We start from the raw sequence: 18,912 nt of genomic DNA on the forward strand, positions 1-18,912 counted from the left end.
CACACTAGGCCTAAATCGCTTTCTATACTATGGTTCTATGGTGTGTCCATTTACTACAGTGTGAAAAGGTATTCCAAGTTTTTGTTTTTAATGAGGAGGGGTTGGAAAAACAGTCAGACATTTAAACATCCTCCTCTACCTGCAGCCCAGAAACATTAGTGTTACGTTGTGGGTGAACATATCCAACGACACAGCGATTCTTCAAACAGCTCTTGTTTATTCAGAGGCCAGAACAGAACTGAACTGAAGGGCTCAGTCAGCCTGCTTATATAGAGCTCCAGTACAACGTTATTGTAGCAACTTTCTAAAACTATCCAATCACTGAACATCACTTTCAATTCTTCATTTGCATAACTATCTACAGTATCCCCCTGCTGGCCCAGGGTGAGAACGTCAGTACATAACAATTACCACAGCTGTAAGCGCTCTGCAAAAGGTGCAAAGTGGAATAATAAGCACAGTTCTGGTAATTGCCATATATACATAGCTCCTTTCTAGTTCATCTGGAATTATGTAAGCAGCCCCAGGCCATGTGGGAAAGAGCCTAGGCCCTAGCCAGTGTAACCATACCAATTCAATCCCCGATAAACTGAAGAGACAATGGCATGAAGCAGTGCTGCAGCATGGGCTCTTCCGCTCTGTCCTGGAGCTTCTCAAATTACCCTAATGGCACAGGATGGAGCAGCACTGCAGCAGCTTCCACATCAGCCCTTCCCTGCCTGGTGACCTTCAGATGTTTTGGACTAAATCTCCCACGATGCCTAACTATTGGCATGATGCCTGGGAATGATGGGAGTTAGTCCAAAATATCTGGAGGGCACCAGGTTGGGGAAGATACATCCAAAGTAAGAAGAGATTCTCAGATGACAGTGTAGGGTTTACAGTTGCAGCTAGGAACACAGGGTTGCTACAGGAGAGAGACTACTGGACCAATAAGAGGCAAGCTTTCCCACTTCCCCTGCCTACGACCCTTTATGACACACCTGCTCCTGCTCTCTCTGACATCTTTCCGGGAACTGCCCTTTTGCCTTTCGGCAATAATATGAATGCATTTTTTGTTGAAATGCTAAGATTTCATTTTAATTTTTTGTATGTTGTAAGATATTATGTTTTTGCTTGAGTTATCTTTTGCATTATCTTTTATGAGCTGCCTTGGGGGTTGTTTTTGGTGGAAAGGCAGCACAGAAATAAACTTCAGCATAACGCGGTGCCTTCAGAATTAATTCTAAATTAGTATAAAGTTTGATATTTGAGAGATAATTATGTAACTTAATGAAGAATATTCATCCTTGATGAAACCACGAGAAAACAGTATGCAATGTTTACACCCTTAGAGAAATGATATGGAAGGAGTTGTTACTACAAGGTATTTTAAATACAGAAAACAGACAATTAATTCTACCTTGGTGAAATAGGCCAAGAAGCAAGCTTTCATAAGAATCTGTTGCTCAGGCTGCAGGCTGTAGTAACTGATTAATGTCTTATTCTCAAATTTAAAGATAGATAATGTGCAACTGGAATCAGTCATCTGTCTTTTCTTTTCATAGGTAAACAAACAGGGTTGAGGCTGGAAGTGGAGTTTGAGGGCTGCAAAGAAAATATATCCCCCCCAAAAAACTACCCCCACCCCACCCTGAGAAGACTGCATGGGTGGCAGGCTACTTTAAGTATGAGTTATACCTACACTTAAGAGAGATGCGCCACTGAGAGTTGAATTTCACACAAAGTGGACAGGGTGTCTAGAGTAAGAAACCATGGGCAAATATGTGGAGATTCTAAAATATTAGTCTTTGGGCTGGATGACAGGTCTAACGGGAACCAGAAGTTTTTATAAAGGTCACAATTTTACTAACAATGCAAAACAAGCCCATTAAAAGCTCAAATGTTCATATTGGTTAAAGGCTCTTCATAGATATATTTATGACACTTTCAAAACATAAATTATGCAGGTGCTTCTCTCTGAATCAGAAAATGTTAAGTAGGGACTCTTGCAAGTACATTGTGCTAAACCTGAACTGAAGTTATGAGCTAAAATGGGCATTCTACCAATGCTGCCCCAACCACAAAGCTGAGAGAGATAGTGTGAGGTAGGTGTAGGGGTGTGTGTGTGTGTGTGTGTGTGTGTGTGTGTGTACACACATATATAGTTCAGGCCCAGCTTGAGCATGGTTGGGCAAATCCCTGGCCCACTGTGGACGACAATGTCTTCTTTCTTTGGTAATGATCCAGTGCTGTAAAGAGTAGCACCTGGTGAAGCATCTGATCACCACTAGCCTAATTCGAACGACATCACCTTCCTTACCTCCAATGGCTTTGCGTCTTGCCCATGCTGTACATACTGGGGTGAGGTCCAGAGGCACAGGCACAAGGAAGATGTTGGCAGCTGCCTCACTCAGCACTTCTGCTTACAGCACATCACTGGGCTCAGGAAGTACTGGGTGCTTGGATATGTGAAGCATTAAATGCTGCCACCTGTCTCCGCTCCAATAAGGTTGGAGGCGTGGCTCCAAGAAGTCCATGGCCCTATCAAACCTGCTATCAGCCCTGCACGTTACACTTACCCATCCCTCCCTCTATTGCCCCAGTCCCTGGACAAATTTCAGAGAAATGTTCCTTGGGGCAAGGACTCTTCTTTATGCCACACTATAAAGTCCCATTACATCAGGGGTAGCTAACCTGTGGATCTCAATCAGCTCAAGTCAGCATTGCCAGGGATGATGGAAGTCACAGTCCAGTAACATCTGGAGAGTCAAAGGTTAGTTACCCCTGATTTATGCTGACTATGGTTTAGAAAAGCTCAACTTTTTGAAAACGATCATAGCTCCTTTTAGATAGCTTTATTATTATATGACAGCTACAACATTGACTATCAGGCTCTAATGCTGAGCATTCACATGATGGGGGATTCCCAGCACTGGATAAATCAAAACTTTATTCTGCCGGTTTGGCAGTATCAGCTTATCCACCAACACATACATTTTTTGCATCCACAAATCCTCACTTAACAAGAAAAGAAGATTAAAAGCTGAAATAGGAGACATCAGCTTACAAAAAAGAAAATGAATTCAAATAGGCAATGGTCAAGAGCGAATGACAGTATGATCTTAAAAGAATAACTTCAAAGCATTGACTGCTTTCAGAATTTATGCTCATTTTGTCATAAGTCTGATTATGGTGCAAAAAAGAAATCAGTTGAAACTTTTCAGTTGAATTGGCCATATTACTGTAATTAATACTAAAACAATGTTAACAGTAAATTATTTTTGTCTAGTTAAATAATGGATTATAAATGTTATCATAAATTACTCTATATTAAACTTTTAACTAATGTACTATAAAGTCATTACTGTCATTCAAACAAGTGTCCACATTTAAAGACTGCATGTTAAGCATAGACTGATCTGGCATTATATAATATACATCTTTTATCTGCTTACTGGGAACACAAAACGGAGCTTTTACTTCTGAATCAGAAAAGGTTTGAAGAGACACAGCACACTCTAGTGGCCAAATGTGTTTAAAACTTGTGGCTTGCACACAGTAGAAATAATTTAGCATTATTATATTAGCCTATGAAATAAATAAATAAATGGTTTCCGTAGTTTTGTTACCCTGAAATGGGTTCTTTTTTAAAAAAACAAAAACAAAATATATTTCTGAGTGCAATATCAACATCAAGATGTATTTCACATTCTACAAACAGGTCAATATTTTTGTCTCAACCCAATATTCTGTCACTTTTCTCCATATCTTGAATGGAATCTCTATTCACAAGCTTAGCCTCTGCCACACACAAAGGAACAAACCAACCACAGACACAAAGTTGAACTTATTTTTCAGTTTGCAAGCCCACCTTCAAGTTCATGTCTAGTTTTGAAATCAGAGTTTCAGGTCACGCAGGTCAGGTACAGATACAACTATGGTTTGCAAATTAGAACCAATCTTGTCAGCACGAACTCAATCCCTTCTCTTGCACAAACACCTCCCATCCTTCCCTTATTTGCATTAACCATAGTAGGTGCACCAGTACAGAACTTGGTTAAGGCTAAGCATAATTAGTACTACTACCAGAATTTAAAATCAGGCTTTGAAATGGTATTACTAAATCTGACTTCAACAGAATGTGGTTAGCATTAATCACACTTCATTTGTGTGCTACATCATGGCTTGAGAAAACAAGGGAAATGAGGAAGTAAATCAAGTGAGTGCCAATTCTGAAGGCTGGCTCTCAGTTTTTAAGCCAGGGGAACCCTGAACCAAACTTGATAGACATAATCACATTCACCCTTTCCATCTCTCCTTTACAATAACTAATCTACTTAGATACTTAGTAAATAGGACTGCCATACATCCGGATTTTCCTGGACATTGCAGGGCGGATATGAAATGAGGGGGCAATTTTTGTCCAGGATCTTAGGCAAGCCAACTGAAAAAGCTCAATAACTGGTGTCCTGGTTTTTACTTTTTTGAAAGATGGCAACCCTAAAAATACTGAGCTAAAATATATTTAATGGTTTTAGTCTAATCTTCTAAGTGCTCTGCTGGCACAGCTGAAGCATGGCAGTCTTAGCATGTATCACACTACTTCCCACTAAATATTTGAAGAGAGCTGAACTCTGGTTGATATTTATCTCAGCAATGTTATATTTGCTTTTAAATTATTATTATTACAATGCAGCAAGCAACACACGTGGAATACCGTGGATTCTGTAATTTAGACTCAGGTTCAAATCCCACTTTTTAAAATCTTCTACAAACTTTGGTTGGTGGTAGTTCCTGTTAGTATGGTCATGCTAAGTCAGATGTTACTTCTTCCTTGTGGCTGCATCCTCAAGGAAATTCCACACTGAGGTTTTCTGAGTGTTTGAATAAGCCCCATGAATCATAAAAAACACCACTCTCCTCTGATGCCAACTTTAATAGCACAGCAGCAAAGCATAAAAAGAAGAGCAATTAATATGCCACAACAATTCCTGATCAATGTGCAATATAAATACAGGAGCTTTTATCCTCAAGCCTCCTATACTCCATTCTATGTGATAATGCAAATAGTCGAGGTTCAGCCAAAAAAGAGAAAGGTGTCAAAGAGAGAGATAGAAACCCTTTCCTTAGCCTTTAATGAGGTCTCCAGAGCCAAAGGCAAACCAATAACAAATTGTACTTTCAACATATTGAGAAAGGGCGGGGAGGAGAAGAGAGCCAGAGAACCCTGGAGCTTGTCATCTGAAATTAATTGAATTTATCCATGCCAAGAAAACAGTGGTAATAAACCCTCCCCATCTAAATTAAGGTTTTTACACCATGAGGGGGGAAAATTCAAAATTTATGGCAGTAATTTCATCTGGGTTTTTCAAGAAGTGCTTGCTGATTTTCTTGCACACAGTAGAAAAATCCCGCAGGAGCAATGCAAGGAGCAATAAGGCAGACTTAAAAAGATACTATTTAATTTCTCACTCCTCCCCTTCCGTTTCTTGAGCTGAATATTAATTCTCCCATTGAAACATGCTTTCATTGTATCTGGTAACATTTCAAATTCAGTAAACCTAACTATTTTTATGGATCATAGTATTTGTAAATTTGCTTGACATTATCATTACAAAATGCATTGTAAATGCTTACAAAAGCTATGTTCCCTACAGAACAAATGGCTCTGCATTTGAAAACTTCAACACATACAACCATTTTCCCTACAAGGATTTATACCTTCCATTTTCCGTGTTACTGAACCAGAACCGTCCTTGAATTCCACTGGTAAGCCAACTGAAATAACTAGTTGAAAGACCTACTTTGCCTGTTTATATGGTTTGGCAATCCAATCTGGTGAGAATTTCCACATTTAATGTACCAAAGAGCTTTACAATCTTCTTCACTAATTCTTTCAACTAGCATAGTTAGGTAATTAATGATCCCAGGTGTAACCTATTTGTACAAGCAGTTACATAGCCTTGTTCATTTTAAAGTTGAATGCTAAGATGTTTGATCCCACAACCACACACTAGACAAGAACCATCATTACAGAAAGAAAAGTATCAGCATTATTTGACCCAAATGATACTGAATATCCCACATATCAAAATTGGGAAATTGGGGGCATTAAGCTGTTGCCAACAATGTGTGGTATCCAATCAATGCTTGTCATACTCAAAGAAGACCCAATGAACGGCTAATTTAGGCTCCTTAATTTCAACTGTACGCTGAGTAGAATTAGATACCACCCCCAGTTTTTAGACTTGGTTTGTTGTGAGTTAAAAACAGGCAACAAATATGCCATTTTCTCATGCTCATTTTTTCTTCTCTCCTTATCTTGATATTTGTGTTTTGCACAAGAGTTCCTGGTTCCTAGCTCTGAGGCTGATGCTTGTGGTCAGAAGCCTATTGAACCTGAGGATGGCTGTAGGAGACCATTGAACTGGATCCTACAGCATCAGGTTTTACAAAACCAGAGCCAGGCAACTAATTAGTATGCCTCCCATACTACTTCACCATGCGAAAGACACATGGGTTGCACCGGGAGGAGGGACATGGGACAAAAGTGAAGTGCCCACCTTCAGACCAGAAGACTGATCCTTTAAGAATCTGCATGGGGGGAGGAACAGACAAATGGACTAGAGACAAAGGTTCAAAATGCCTCAGTTCACCTCCTATCCTTATCAGAGCAAGCTGCTCACAAGCAGCTTTCCTTGCCACAACAACCAACTTTTCTTCCCGCATCCTGTGGAGTTGTCCAGACCAGGAGAGATTTGTGCAGTCACTTCCAAATTACCAACCAACCAACCAACCTAGTCCATATCCAATTACATTATTATAACTTGAATAGTAGGCTTCTTTCACATCATCATGATTTACGAACTATTCTGTTCTGAAATGTTCATAAGATTTTTTTTTGGGGGGGGGGTAATAAAAAAATTATTTTCACTTGCTCGTTTATATTGTTTTAATGTTTTTAGTGTACATGGCTTTGCCCTCCTTAGTGAGGACGAAAGAGGTAGGTATAAATTATTTTAAAGAAATAAATAAATCACCAACCAACTTAATGAAACTATTTCACCACCAAGGACAAGTCTAGTTAACTGCAAGAAGCACACAAGCACTCAATTACTCTTAGTTTCTGGTTTCTTACCACATTTCAGAATTGTATACAGATTTCTAGTCAATTATTTTGAGACAGTCAGAATACACCGCTGCTTTTGCCTGTGGAAAGCATGGATTTTAACGAGGAAATTGCATGTGTGGAATTAAGCAAAAAGAAACCCAGAGCTATTTCAAAAATGCCATGAAAATGAAAGAAAAGAACTACCATAGAGTAGCTTACTTTCCATTTTGACCTTACCAAACCATCACAGAGCTTCATACACGAAAACATGCTGTGGTTATCTGTTCCTCTGTTGACCTCTATATACCCTTTAGTGATGCAGCCATTTCTATACATTACAAAGCAGAAGCATACAGGTTTCTAGGCAGAATCTACCATGGATCATTAGGTATTTTATATCAGTTCTACATCTAGTTCTAATCTGTTTGTGCCATCATGGATTTAGCTCACAAATACAGCATGAACAAAAATATTCTCAAAATACATTTAGCCCAGTTATGCCTTTAAGAGGCAAAGAAAGTAATTTTCCAGTTTTAGCGATGCTTCTAGAAATCTGTCTAAAGGATTAATCTGCAGCTATTCAGCTGCAGAACATTACTTCTATGCCACAGACTTTGTATATGAACTATTAAATCTATTAGATCAATAGCAATTCCTCCCACCTACTATTAAGGAAGTGATTTAATGAGCACTGCATTTTCATCCTGGAAAAGGACCATTTCAGGGAACATGGTGCAGTATGAATATATACAACATTCTGATCTATCATGACAATTATACAGAAACATGAAGTATGAAATGCTTCAAAATAAAAAGGTCACAAGACTGTTTAAAAAGATAAGCATTAATGATCTGAAAAAAGGAGAGGCCAGTGAAATTTAGCTTAATACAGCCATATGAATACAGGAAGGTACCTTATACTTAGGTGACGCCATTTGCCTATCTGGCTCAGTACACTGACTGGCAGCAGCTCTCCAGGATGTCAGACAGGAGACGACTTCTTCTCTACCTGGAGATACCATTAATTCACTTTGGAACCTTATGCATGCAAAACATGGGCTCCAGCCTCACGTTGGGCAAAACATTCCTGCATTGCAAGGGGTTGGACTAGATGACCCTTGGGGACGCTTCCAACTCTACAAGTCTGTGATTCTACTACTGAACTGCAGTCCGTGCTCAAAGCTACAGTCTTCACAATACAGTCGTACCTTGGATCTCAAGGGCCTTGGCTCCCAAACAAATCGGCTCCCGAACAATCAAAACCCGGAAGTGAGTGTTCCGGTTTTCAAACGTTCTTTTGGAAGCTGAACGTCCAATGGGGCTTCCGACTGGCTGCAAGAGCTTCCTGCAGCCAATCAGAAGCCAAGCTTTGGTTTCTGAACATTTTGGAAGTCGAACGGACTTCCAGAATGGATTCTGTTCGACTTCTAAGGTACGGCTGTATGGTCAAGATGCTTCAAGGACTGCAGCCAAACTACATGTTCTCTCCATCCTTGTCCCATTGTGGCTTATTAGAACTAGCCAAAACAAACTGATTAAGTCCCAAGGATTGGCCAATGCCTCACTGTGGGATAGGATGGCTCCAGATGCCTTGAAAGTGTTATGATATGAGTACTACGCAGCTGCGAACAAGCAGTTCGATGTTTACATCACATGATGGGTCTAAGCATGGGACAGGATGTTCCAGGCGATTCTCAGGGTCTTGTTCGTTGTGTAACATGAGACCTTCCTGTTGTTTGTGTCCAGGAGGATTGAGTCAGTTGCTCGGAGGTTTCTGAGTGAGCAGACATGCTTTTTGTACAGTGCACAGTCAGGAATAAAGTAGAAATGAAATAGACTATTTTCTGACTGTTTTCTTTCTCCTGCTGTTATGCAAGGGCGAAGGGGGTGTGCACCTTTCCTCAGGGAGGTGTCGCTTATCCAAGACCTCCCTGGTCTGCCAGGATGCCAGCCAGGGTAGGTCACCGGAGACAGGCCCCGACAAGCCTGGGAAAAGGAGCCAGCCTTACCCAAGGGGGCCAGTTTCCAACAGAAATAGGTTGCCACATGCCCCTTCCTTAAAGACCCTTCCTGGACTATGAGGTTTTGTTGAGCAACTACTGCCCAATTGTCAACATTCCTTCTTAGCCAAGGTACTTGTGAGTTGTGGCCTTGCAACTTCAGATCTACTTGGATAAAGCTGATTATCTTGATCCATTTCAGTTACAGATTCCAGCCTGGCTTTGGAACTAAGAAAGATTTGTTCCTCTGGTTGATTACTTGCTTCAGAAGAGAAACAGGGATAATGTGATACCACAAACTGTGATATCCTCATCTGAGGAACTCTTTTGCCACTGATATCTGTGTTACAGTGATCAGAGTACAGTGAAAAAAATATTTATAAATATTTCAAATATTTAACAATTAATAAAATAAATGTGAATATCTTCTCGTGAGATAGCTGCATTCAGCTGTTGCAACAAAAACAACAGTGTGTCTTGGGAAAATTTATAATAGTATGAAGCTGTTTGAAATACAGCTAGTCAGGGTCTATGTTACGCAATCTATACATCTTGAGGTGATAAAGACTGAACAGTAATATACCGTGGAACCTAGTGTTACGGACGGGATCCATTCCGGAGGCCCGTCCATAACACGTAACTGACGAAAGCCGAAGCGCCACATCTGTACACACACAACGTGATTTAGCGCTTCTGCGCATGCGGCGAATCCCGGAAGTGGTGTGGGACCCAACACGAAAAGCAAGTAACCTGAAGCAGATGCAACATGAGGTATGACGGTATACAGTTTGACTTTACAAATATGCTCAATTTGCATGTTATATTTTGAACATGCTTTCTGAGGTTTTTCAGAATGTGTGGCAAACGGTGTCAAAACAGAAGGCTGGGAAGTTAAAAATGTACTAAAAACAATTAAGAATAAGAAAGGGAACGGCTAGGTAGCTGTTTGGAATACTGTAGAATTTCTAAGGGAAAGACATGTAGCCATGAAGACGTAAAGTAGCGGTAGCTAACCTGTGTCCATCCTGATATTGCTGGACTACAACTCTCCTCATCCCTGACCACTGGTCATGCTGGCTGGGGATGATGGGGGGTTATAGTCCAGCAACACCTGGAGGGCCTCTATTGTTACAAAAAACTGTGCCGCCCACACAAAACACACTACCAATTTCCCTGGAAACATAATACAAAGGAAACAAGAGCTTTAAATGCTGTTTTTCTCCCGCAAGGGATTTCTGTTTCTTTATTAGCTAGGATGATTCTTTAATTGTGGTAGGCGTTGTTGTTGATTCTTACCCATCTCAGAGCCCAATAAGTCTTGGAATATGGATAGTCATCATGCAACATTCATTTCTTTTCACAGGCTCAAAGGAATTCAATTTAGCCCACACTTATAAGAAAGAAGAATGTCCTTATTTACAAGGCAGTTTATTTCAGTACATTGGCTTGAATCCAAAAGTTCTCTTCCATTGACAGATGAATGAAACCTTTACATCCAACCCACTGTTTATATTGCTGCTCTTTCTGAATTAAAATTTGGGATTATACCCAGATTTTCCTGCTTTAATTTCTGGGAGCTGTGTTGGAATGGTTTTGGGAGAGCAGGATATGCATTTATTAAACAAACATTCCTGCCTCAAGTTGCCTACAATTGAAATTTCAAATTGTACAAAAATGACAAGGATGGAAGAAAGTTAGAGAAGGATAAACAGGTGGAGAATATGCATTTCATTCACTTACATTTGTTTCTTTTTAGAGATTTATACTTCACATTGCACAGCAAGTCTCTCCCAAGATGGCTTTCAAGTGTGGTTAAAACGTAATAAAATAAGAAATATACAATACTCACAAAAAGCATGGCTAGAAATCTGGAAAGGTTTTTTTTTTAGTACAGGGCACATCTGAATCTGGGCCAAGCTAACTGCACCTAGTTCCCATCAAAATAAAATGACATGTAAGTCATGACTAACTTCTCACACTGGTTGCAATGAGACCAAGGTTCAGTCAATCTTGTGTAGCTGACCCACTCCACTGACCTGACCTGAATTAAAGAAGAGCAAAGACAGCAGGAGGGGAGGGTGTCTTAGCACAAATAATAAAGTGATCATTATCCATGCAATTCCAACTATTTCAAAAGATTACAGGCACAATTCACTGGCCTTGGTACCTGTGTAAGCCATGAGTGATTTTTTCCTTTATGGCTGTCGAACAATATGGTATTTTTCCTTTGAAAGGCTTAACTTGTTACACACAGTCAGCTTTGTAAGTATAACACTTTTTGCTCCCAGAACTGAAACAGTGATCCTGCTTGCCTTCAAAGCTTTATCAACTTCCCTGTTGGTTAAACATATGCTATTCCCTTTGCAGCCCCTTGTGGTTCCTCACAGATCTATTGTCTAACATGCTTCTGAAAATAACCCCCCCCCCCAAAAAAAAAGGACTCTGAATTAACTCTAAGGACAAACAGAATATCACTTCAAAGGCTTGGGTTACAAAATTTCTGATAACTCACCCTAATATTGCAGTGTCATATTGTTGATCATGGATCACTATGGCCGCTTTCCACACGAGACAAATTATATAGGAATTATGTAATAGAATGATCTTGCCTGGAATTGGGCCTCTAGCAACAGAGGCCCAATTCACACACAATGGTCTAGATCAGCATTTCCCAACCTTGGGTTTCCAGCTGTTTTTGGACTACAACTCCTATGATCCCCAGCTAGCAAGGCCAGTGGTCAAGGATGATGGGAATTGTCATCCAAAAACAGCTGGAGACCCAAGGTTGGAAAACACTGGTCTAGATTAATGCTTGAAACATACTCCACTGAGGACCATTCATATGGACAAGTCAAGTGGTTGCCATTTTCCTGATCTCTAAAGAGTGTCTTCTACCAAGAAGATCTGGGTTTTCACCTACTTCCACACAAGAAGAGGCTTTCTTTGTAGTAAACATACAATGTCACATAAATGTGCCCTCATAAGGTGTTTGGTACAGTGCCAGTCTAAAAATATTGTAAAGAATGAACAGACTCTCTGTGCAAATGATTAATTCTACACATTTCTGTGTAAATTACATAAGGTTTTTTTTGTTTTTGTTACAATCCAATTTTTAACCTCAACTTAGCATTTAATATATCAACAGTAGCCAAGGAAGAACTAACATTCTTTTTTTATTTATCTACAGTATGTCGATCCCCAGTAAGGGATAAAATACTTTTATAGTTTTTCGTTTCAAGCAAGAGTGAATTATTTCAATTTCATTCATTTTCACTCCACAAAAATAGTATAGATTTGCTATGCTGAAACAATTCATTTTCCTTTCATTTACACACTTATCTGTGGAAGCAGGATGAAATACAGCTAAGGAGCTCTCTCTCTTTTCAGGTGGTTATGTATGCTTTGTAATTTACTAGAAATTGAAATCATCTGTAATAATTTCTTCCAGTCCCTCATTCTGCTAGAATCTATTCTGCCAAGGTTTCCTAATCAGGTCTGAAGCACATTTATCTTCAAACTTTCTGTTAAGTTTTAGAAAGAGTTAGAACACAGTATCTATTTGTTTTAGTTGTACCCTGACTTTAATCATCAATAATAGGAAATATAATCACGAACACAGATTATAAAGGAATGACAATACATGCAGGTGAATGTTTAAGCCAAGTGAGGTATCTGCTCTGCCTCTCATCAAACTTTACATTTGCATCATGGGAGCTGGAAAAGGAGAGGCAGCCCTTAGATTTAATACTGAGTAATGCATAGGATCTGGCTACATTTAATTTCCAAAAAATAGATCAAGTCTTCAAATACACCAGGAGGAATAAACCAACCAAGGACAAGTTAGGACCTTTAGATGTCCAAGAAGAGAGGTACAGATGCAACCCTATAAAAGTTTAATCAGAATGAAGTCCTATGCTCAGTGCTTCTTTTTTAAAAAAATGAACATTTGGAGTTAAATATAAATGAAATATTTATAGCAATGTACAAAATACTGAATGCCTACATCTGAACTATTGCTCCAGGAGAAGGCATCTGAAAGTTATATAAATTATAAGATGTGACAAGGATAAACTTTAAGAAGTAATGAAAAACAAGTTATAAGGTCAAATGGCATTAACCTGACAACTCCTTAAAGATTTAAGTGTGAAACTGCTTTTAAAAATTGATTGTTTATTAACTCTGTATACTGCTCTTCATCCGAAGATCACAAAGCAGTTAACAACAAAAAATACAAAATGAGAACACAAAATACATAATAAATAATAATAAAACCAGTAGCAAACCAATAACCCCCAGGACTCCAAGGTATGTCAAATGGTCAGCCCAGAATCACCATAGCCAAAGTATCTCTTTAATTAATGAGCCATAGTCAGTACAGACATAAAAACTAGAATGCACCAAAAAGGAGGCAAAAGAAGGAGAAGCGAGTTCAATTCACACTTAACAGGATATCATGCTTTCCTGCTATGTGGATGACTTGTGGTGAGCTTTTGCAGACCAAGCAGAGGAGATCAGAAGTTTTTGCCTCCAAATTTCAAACGACAATACCCTATTACCTACCAATTTAAGAATCTGTTGTTTGTTTAAGCCAGGAATGTGGAATCTGTGGATGCTAATGAACTCCCATTAGCCTTAGCCAGCATGGCCAGTGGGGTAGGAGTTGGAGCCCAACAACATCTAGAGGGCCACAGGTTCCACAACCCTGTAGTAGATCAGTATTTTTTTTAAGTCCTGCACTAATTCAGTAATTGAAGAAGTGTGCATGCACACGAAAGCTCATACCAAGAACTGACTTAGTTGGTCTTTAAGGTGCTACTGGAAGGAATTTTTTTTGTTTTCAGTAATTGAAAGTATTCTGTGTCAATTTCTAAAAACAATAATGTGCGCATAGTATGAATCAGGAATTATGTCCACACATAAGGTTGTTTACAATCATTCAAAACCACAACTGCGTTAAGAAGATCATTATCAGATTCTCATTCACATTCATTATTGTAGCTGGAAGCAGTGTGAGACTTAATGAGTTTTGTTTTCCAAAGAGCATGCTCCTAGGATATCATGATGCAACCGACCCCCAAATATTTGGGATGTATGAGTCAAATCAAAAGCTTTGTTGATAAGCAGAACTCACACTGTAACACCCCGAGAAAAATGAGCTCAAACATAAAAGGCCAGATTTATTCCTGGTGCTATGTGACTAACTGCAACTCAATCATACCAGCGATAAAAGCAAGTCCAATGGCAGTTGACAGCTGGCTCGAAAAATTTTGGCTCCTAAAACTGAAAAAATATACATCAATATTCTTTTCATTTTGTGCTGGAAGTATGAATATGCATAAGCACCAAGAAATGGTATCATTATCTGTTTTGCACTTCAAGTGTGAATTTAAGTGGGGTACAGTTTGTTTCAGAAATATATCAACAAACTACAATCATCTGCTTAGAAATATGGGCATACATGGATACTTTATGCAGTGACATTAGATTAATTCAACAGATGGCAGTCACTGATCAACAAACTGAAATAAACCAAAACGTTCTGGATAAATCCAGAACAAAAAAGATACTATAGGGGGTAAAAGTAGACAGATTTGAACAGCTAATCCTGGCTGCAAAAATATTACTGAGAGAACACGTGCAGCGCCTTTGGGCAGGGGGGAACCTCAAGCAATGACAGTCTTTTAGCAATCACTTTTATAACCTTGTGGGGTGTATAACCAACTTGCAAACCTATGACATACTGCAGAATTATTAATATTCGCAATGTGTGAATTCTTCAAGCAGTTTGGTAATTAGTCCTCAAAGTCGCTACAAAAAGCAACAATTAGATAGTACAGTGGTACCTCGGGTTACAAACACTTTGGGTTACAGACTCTGCTAACCCGGAAGTAGTACCTCAGGTTAAGAACTTTACTTCAGGATGAGAACAGAAATCGCGCGGCAGGTACCATTAGCTAAAGCGGTACCTCAGGTTAAGAAAGGTTTCTGGTTAAGAATGGACCTCCAAAATGAATTAAGTTCATAACCAGAGGTACCACTGTGCAGTCATACCTCAGGATAAATATGCTTCAGGATAAGTATTTTTGGGTTGCGCTCTGCGGCAACCGAGAAGTAATGGAGCGCGTTACTTCCGGGTTTCACTGCTCGCGCATGCACAGATGGGTCAAAATGACGTCACGCGCACGTGCAGTCGCGTCTTACGTTCTATTCAGGATACGAACGGGGCTCTGGAACGGATCCCATTCGCATCCCGAGGTACCACTGTACTGCAGGAGGTGGTGACTACCATCACTTCACCCTCCCACAAAAGCCGGCTGATGAAAAAGCATATCCTGTCAGTGCAAGATGCACCTCAGAACGGGACACTGCAGAGAAGGTCTCTCATGCGTCATTGCTAGGCGGAGCCAAAATGACAAGATATCAGAAATTTGCTACCCTTTATAGGAAGCTCCCAGCACCAAATACCAACATTATTTCATTTTGTCGGGCGAAACAGCTTTCCCATAGGAGGTGGAGAAATGCAAGTTTCTAGATATACAGAAGCAGGATCTTCTCCTACCTGTGGACAAGAGATTAAAGGAGTCACAGCTGCACACATTGCAAAAGTTCAATACTCCAAGGACCACCTCACCCCATATAAACCAACCCAGACCCTGCAATCATCATCTGAGGCCCTTCTTTGTGGGCCTCTTCCACGAGAGGTCCAGAGAACGGCAACATGGACCTTTTCTGCAGTGGCTCCCCCTTGTGGCGTGTTCTCCCCAGGGAGACTCGCTTGGTGCCTTCATGACATATCTTTAGGTATCAAGAAAAACATTCATTTTCCCCCAGGCCTTTGGCTAATTAAATAATCTATGGCCTGTTATGCAGCAAGGTGGTTATTGTTTTTGTTTGTTTGCATTTTTGTATTTTTTATTTTGTAAACCGCCTTGTGATCTTTGAATGAAGGGAAGCATAGACATTTATTTAAACATTTAAATATATAAATAAATAAATAGAATCTATCTGCATGCAGTGTTTACAAATATTAGGTAATAACCCTCCACAATAAAAACAATCTATTAAACTGCAACCATTATTGGTCAACAGTCTCATAATGTCATGAGTGTGTTCAGTTCAGAAAGACACACAGCCACACTGTCTGAATCGTAAAGAGTAAGTGAACAGCATGCAACAAAGACATCTTGCGTGAACAAAGGATATCAGTCCACTTAAAATTTGTTCTAAAACCAGATTTTAAATTTGTTTATGAATCCATACATTACACCAACTAGTCTGTGTTTCGAAATTCTAACAGTTAATAGTTTACAAAATTAAGAGACTGCAGTTTATAATAACAGAGAAAAAGCACACCACTTAGAATCTCGGCACAAGGGGCCCACCAAACTGGATCAATGGATTTTCACCTTTCCTAGGCTTACAGGACTAAACAGTTCAATATCAGTCAAATATTTTCACAACAATGCCATGGGTTGTTGTAGAGCAGGACCTCCATTTTCATAGTGGAAGATTAATTTTCAGCTGGTAAACAGTCTGGCGCATTGCCCAGTGTCTGGGGATCAATACACAAAACAGACTTTGCTTCTCTGTCAAGCTAACTGTGTGTCAATCCCAATTCTAAGAGTCTTTGCTCTCTTATGAGAGTGGATAAGAAAAAAGCAGCCCTTTGAGCTGGGAGGAGTTCTTGGTGTCAGCTTTATTGATTACGATCAGAGCCCATGGAAAACTCTTCTTTTTATATCAGCAAGTGTGAAACAAAATCGTTAGTTCAGATTATAGCTACAAATCATGATCAAACACACAAAAGAGTGGACATAAAAGATCTGATCAGGGAATACACTTCTTAGCCAAGGCCTTAGCTTGGCCATTTGCCAATGTCTCTGTACATTCTACATTTTTACCCAGATGCCTATGTTTTTGAAACTATAGTCTGGGTCTATTTGCATAGCCGTCTTTCCTGTCTACACAGACTTTTCACAAAACCCTAAAATTACAAGAAGCTCATGTGAACTAAAATAGGTGAAAGAGAAAGTCTCTTGCTTTCTCATTTATGCCTTCAATCCTCAACTTCAATTGATTTCCATCTCATTTCATAAACAGAGAGGCCAAAACACAATACGTTACAAGGATAGAAAAATAAGAGAATGTGATTTTAAGAAGGATGCAGATTTAACACACTCCCAATAAGTCACCAATTTCTAAGATTTACTCTGGAAAACAGCCAAGGAAATCACCAGTTTAAGAAAGTTATGCTTTAGTGACACCACGTGGCTATATGCCAATTTGCCATCTGCCCAGAACACTAAGCACATTAAGGAAAATCTAAATCCTAACTAAATTTCTTGCCATCTTGTGGGATAGATGAAGCAACATTAAAACACAGTAAGAAATAAATCAGTAAGAGTGTATAGGGGACTAGATGATTTACGATTTAAGAAGCACATTTGTCACTTGCATAATCAAACCTAATATTATAGAAGAAACTGACAATGTGTCTTACACTAGCATATGTTTCCTATTTCTGTCACTTTGAGAAGATAATTACCAACCAAATTAATACTTACTATCGGAATGTAACAACTAGGTTCGGAAATTTACACAGAATGATGCAAGATAAATAACACCAAAATGGTAGGACCACTGGAGACTTTTGTCTATTTTCTAAATTAGCTGGCTCAACCACATATTCGCTGAAGGAGGAGGGTGCCCAGAGAGAAAGATTTCTGTCAAGTTGATCACCGGTATTTTATAATTAACTGTTTTGTGCACTTTGCATAAGAAGAAACATGAGTTGGAGAGCCCGGTAGATTACTTTATGCTCCAGTGTTGAACTACCTGTGCTGGTCCAGGGGGGAGGTTACCGTGGGGCGAGGTCCAGGGCCTGAGTTGAGGGATGGCAGACAGTCCTCCTCGGGCAAAGCGGGGTCCACAGCGAGAAGCCGGGCAAGGACAGGAACTCTGGGGGAAACAGGACTGGATGCTGGCCGAAACAGCTCATCAACGACGTTGCTCCCGCAACCTGGGACCGGGCTGACTGGCCTTTAGCTTCTCTGAGGCCAGGGGCGGTCCCGGCCCCCAGGAGACCCGCCTTTCCTGGCCTTAAGGCGAGCACTCCTCCTGGGAGAAACCAGTTCCCTTCGCCTCTCTGCCCTGAGCCTCTGCAGTTCAGGAGAGGCTGAAGGGTTACTGGGCCCAGGGGGAGACTCACCTGTAGGCACTGAGTCCTCAACCACCTCTGGAGCCAGAGTGGATTCACCTGGTGCCTGCTCCTGAGGATCCGGCACAGGTGCAGGCGCTTCAGAATCAAGGCCCTGCCCCAGTTCAGCCGGCCCTGGAGGCGGGGACTCCTGTGCAGGCTGGGATTCCTCCGGTTCAGCCTCTGAATCGGATTCCCAGGCCATCACACCACCAATAAAAGCCAACTACTGTACACTTTCAGTGCTGCTCACAACTATTTTGCTTTGAATGCGTGTTTGTCTTGTCTGAACTATTGATTATCTGAATAGCTCTTTGTCGCAGAGCTATCAGAAAAGACAAGGATGATCTTCTGAAAAATTTTAGCATTTAATCAAAACAGTTAGGCACTTTTAGAGAAGGATTATAAGCACAAGGTTACATCTCAGCGTAATATATGAGACTCTTCAATTCATTAGCATGCCAGTGTGACAGTTTAATCCTTCTCACACCAGCTTAATGGAAAATTTGTGCATTTTGTTTAAAACAAACCTCCTGCAACTATGATATTTGCTAGCTTTCATAGCTGTGGAAAGACTTGGAAAAAACCAGCATTATCATATTCTACTTATAAAAGTATTACTA

At 40.0% G+C, this 18,912-nt stretch overlaps 1 protein-coding gene and 1 long non-coding RNA gene across 6 annotated transcripts in view; both read right to left on the reverse strand.

The window, feature by feature from the left end:
- Positions 1-18,912, reverse strand: part of BTBD9 (BTB domain containing 9) — a 157,350-nt gene that overhangs the window by 114,830 nt on the left and 23,608 nt on the right. The gene's annotated exons all lie outside the window — the stretch shown is intronic.
- Positions 2,916-14,477, reverse strand: LOC310841684. Its single transcript, XR_014562689.1, has 2 exons — positions 14,312-14,477; positions 2,916-11,134 (listed from the first exon to the last, which is right to left on the reverse strand). It is a non-coding gene; the product is annotated as an uncharacterized lncRNA (long non-coding RNA).

Source organism: Podarcis gaigeae, assembly GCF_964106915.1.
Source record: "Podarcis gaigeae genome assembly, chromosome: 3".
In the NCBI taxonomy this organism is placed as follows: Eukaryota; Metazoa; Chordata; class Lepidosauria; order Squamata; family Lacertidae; genus Podarcis; species Podarcis gaigeae.